We start from the raw sequence: 3,834 nt of genomic DNA on the forward strand, positions 1-3,834 counted from the left end.
ACTGGAGCAAGACAATCTACAATCGAATGTCACATCAACAGCAAACCATCTTCCCCAGTATGGTCGCCACTATGTTAGCGCTCGAATCTGCCTCAGGCTGAGGAAGGCAAAACTCGAGGCAACATCATACCACGCTCAGCCTCGTAGCTAGCCCTATGAGGACAGGAGAGGGCTCTCTCCGGGTCTATCTCGGCAGAAAAGTCTTCAAAGGGGCTGAGATGACCGATAATGAATAATGATCTTAGGCTAGTAAATTGATATGAATGAAGTTTTTATAAATGATGGGGTTTTCTGGGCTGCATGGGGCTAAGAAAAGCTTGAACAGAGAAAGATAATCAAAAACACAGATTATCTCTTGAGGCAAGGTAGGCAAGAAATTTAACAATTAAATTGAGATAAACGGAATGGCAAGACTGCTGAGAAGTCGACAAGGGCATAGAAGATGGATCCTTGTCAAACAGAAGAAAACATTAACTATGAATACTTCCTCAAGACAGAGCAAATAAATTGGATTCTTCCTTTCTCACTTAAAAGTATTCAACAGAAATGATTATGAGATGAAATGTAAAACATCACAAGCTACACATGAGACATAGGAAAAGACAAATGTTAAATTTCATACCACAGGAATCTCAGAAGCCAGAGCTATGTATTTTCATTAAAATATTTGTCAAACAGCTGTACAATGAAACTCTCTGTTCTCCACCAACTCTCAGAATTCTCTCCCCCCTCTCTTTTACAAATGATTTTTTAATACATTAAATAAAACTCTGCTAGGGGAAAAACAAATTGACCCCAAAACAGGGGCGTTGTTTCACCTGCAGTTACAAAAATAGAGATAGAGTCATTTCTTTTTCCTAAAACAGAAGATCGTTCCCCTTAAAATCCTCTGATGGCTAACAAACTGGAGCGCAGATCCCATCGAATCAGGACTGAAGTCATTAGTAGGAGATCGGTTGCTATGTTTGGATCCATTACTTCAGCGACAAGCTGTTCATTGCTTGTATCGATGAAATCAATTGGATGCAAAGCTATGCCATTGAAATTATCACTTATGTAACGACCAATAACTGCAAGGCACTCGGACGGATCCTTTGGATCCCATTCGGCATGAAAGCAGGTCAAGTGACGATTAAAATCATGACTATGGACGATCTCATGGCTTGGATAGCTCAAATCACCAAAGATAGAATCCCATACACGTATCCGATTATCTTGGCAGGTAGTCATGATTTTACTGCCAGGTTTTGGCGAAAACTAAGCAGAGTTCACAACACGTGGGTGTTTCAACTCTCCCAGGAAGGCCCCAACTTTTAATTGGCGAATATCCCAAAGACGAGCAAAATGATCATTGCCACAGCTGATCAGAAGATCTGAATTTAATGGATTGAAATGAAGTCCCACAACTTTAGAACCCTTTTTGTGGATTAGAATGGGTTCCTCTGTTTTCTTATTTGAGCGAATGTCTATCTAGTAAGGAATCCAAAAATTATCTGCAACCAGTAAAATATCTTTCTCTGAATTGATATCCATGCCATATAGCATTCTCCATGTTGCCAGTCCATTCCATCCATCAGGATTGCAATCCATCAAGAGGATTAGAACTCCCGTCTCAATATCAGTGCAGCTAAGTGTTCCATCAGATCCTGATGTGTATATATAATCATCCTTCACGGGATGAAATTTCATACTATTCAGAACGAAGGAATGTACTGTATCATAAACTGTCCTCTCTGTCACTTTCTCATAGTCCCAAATACCAATTTGACCTTTCTTATCTCCTGACATGATAATATTGTTCTTAGTAGGGTGAAATTCTAAGCAAGTTATCCGTCTACTGTGTAACTTGATGATAGCAGAGTCAACCTGGTTGGGAATAACATAAGTTGGCTTGATCATATTGATATGATTTCTGATTTGCCGTTCAAATACAAAGTCAAAGCCACTCTGGACATATTTGCGGGGGCCAGGGACAACCCCATATTCTGTCGCTATGCGATGTGGGCATGTCATCGTGGTGTGCCCAGGCTGTTTACATAAGAAACATGGCTTTTGAAGGCAATCAATATAGGTAGCTCCTTTGAACCCTGCCTCATGGTCTTTCTGTTTGCACACCTCTTGGGCCATATTCATGAGCCAACTATTGCTACCCAAATCATCTTCTTCGCAAGCATACTTTGCATAGTCATTTCTCAGAGTCTGCATCAAGATCATTGAGACTAAACCCGTGAGTAAAATAACCATCATAAATGAATTGAAGATGGAGAACCAACGGATCTGATGTTCAAAGATAGGATATTCTAAGTAGATATCAGAACACCCGGCAAAGGTTATGTTGGTCTCAACCCAATGGACTGAATCCCAGCAATAAGCGGCTTTGGATTCTCTTGAGTGAGGTTGACATGAATTATCTGGTCATTATTGATTTTCACAATAATATTCTTGAACTGTGATGCCAATAGCGCCATACATATACTGTAATGGTGATGTCAATGAATAGAATGCCAATGCTACTATTCATAGAACTGATCTGAGACACATATCTAACTGAACCATATATACAATACTGTTATCATACATCTGTGATGCTCTGCAATTGATCATGCCATACATACAGTTTATATGACAGAGTCGAGACTCATCTAGTGCTGAAACAGGTCGATATAATAGTGACGCTGAGACTATAGGGATGTCGGGAGAGTGCTTGTGCCAACCATATAAGTACCGCTGACCATAGACATTACTCTATATGTATATATGAATATAGCTGCTAGCATAGATCTGTAGAAACAATACACCCATCGCAGAACAACGTTGAGACCTCCATACATATCACTGTGACCATTACTCTATATGTATATATGAATATAGTGCTTGAGCTAGGAGAGGAGTTGAATACTTGCTGGCGAATTTCTGGGCAGAATTCCCAACGTGTAGCGCGCCTCACCCAACGCATAGCGCGCCCCTGGTGCATAGCGCACGAGTAATTTTGCACTAAGAAAAGTGTTCTAATGTGTAGCGCGCCCTGGGTGCATAGCGCACCCAAGCTGATGCGTAGCGCCCACCTCCAATTCGGCTCCACAGTACTGAAAACCGATTTTTGCCCTCTAAACTCTGCAATCACTCCATGTTGATCGAAGACATGAACCTGCCATTTCTTCCATGATTTGTTTTACATAAGCAAAATCAACATAAGCACTAAGGTCTGCATTTCCTGGGTCAACTAAAATATGAACAAATTTGTGCTTCCTTATGGCCTGTAAGCTGTCTGAAATTATTCCATTTTGTCCATAATCAATGATGAGTGCACCGCCACCATCTGATGAAATCCTCTTTGCAATATTCTTTGCCAATTATGCTCCAACACATTATTACAAACTCTGTTTTCTAATTCCTTTTTTTTTTTTAATTTGCTGATTTTGAATGAGGGCTTTTTCTTTGTCTGCTTGCAGGGATAGGAGCTGATGAAACTGCTGCCATTTGAAGAGCTGGAGAATTTGATACATATTCTAAAAAACACATTTAATGATTTCTTCTTTAAAACGGGGTGTTGAAGAAGAATCAATCTCACATTTAACTTGACAAGACGGAGTCTAACACAATGAAAACACATCTAAAAGCAAACTAACAATGAAGCTATGAGACTAATCTAAACATACAAATACAAGAAAGATAAGCCTTGGCTTCTAGGGTGGGGCCCTTACCCAAGAGCTTCAACCCTCTGAGTTAACTCAGCGTTGGCTCAAAAAAAAACTCATTCTTATTACCAAAACATAAAATTACATCAATAAAACTTTCATAACTCTGGAGCTCGAAAATAGATTAGAGATTTTA

At 39.8% G+C, this 3,834-nt stretch overlaps 1 pseudogene; it reads right to left on the reverse strand.

Moving 5' to 3' along the window:
* Positions 1-844: 844 nt before the first annotated feature.
* On the reverse strand, positions 845-2,214 carry LOC149145968 (protein DAMAGED DNA-BINDING 2 pseudogene; annotated as a pseudogene).
* Between the last annotated feature and the right edge of the window lie 1,620 nt (positions 2,215-3,834).

This window comes from Pinus tabuliformis, chromosome X (genome assembly GCF_031772625.1).
Source record: "Pinus tabuliformis cultivar Carrire ecotype Pingquan chromosome X, CPIR1, whole genome shotgun sequence".
NCBI lineage: Eukaryota > Viridiplantae > Streptophyta > Pinopsida > Pinales > Pinaceae > Pinus > Pinus tabuliformis.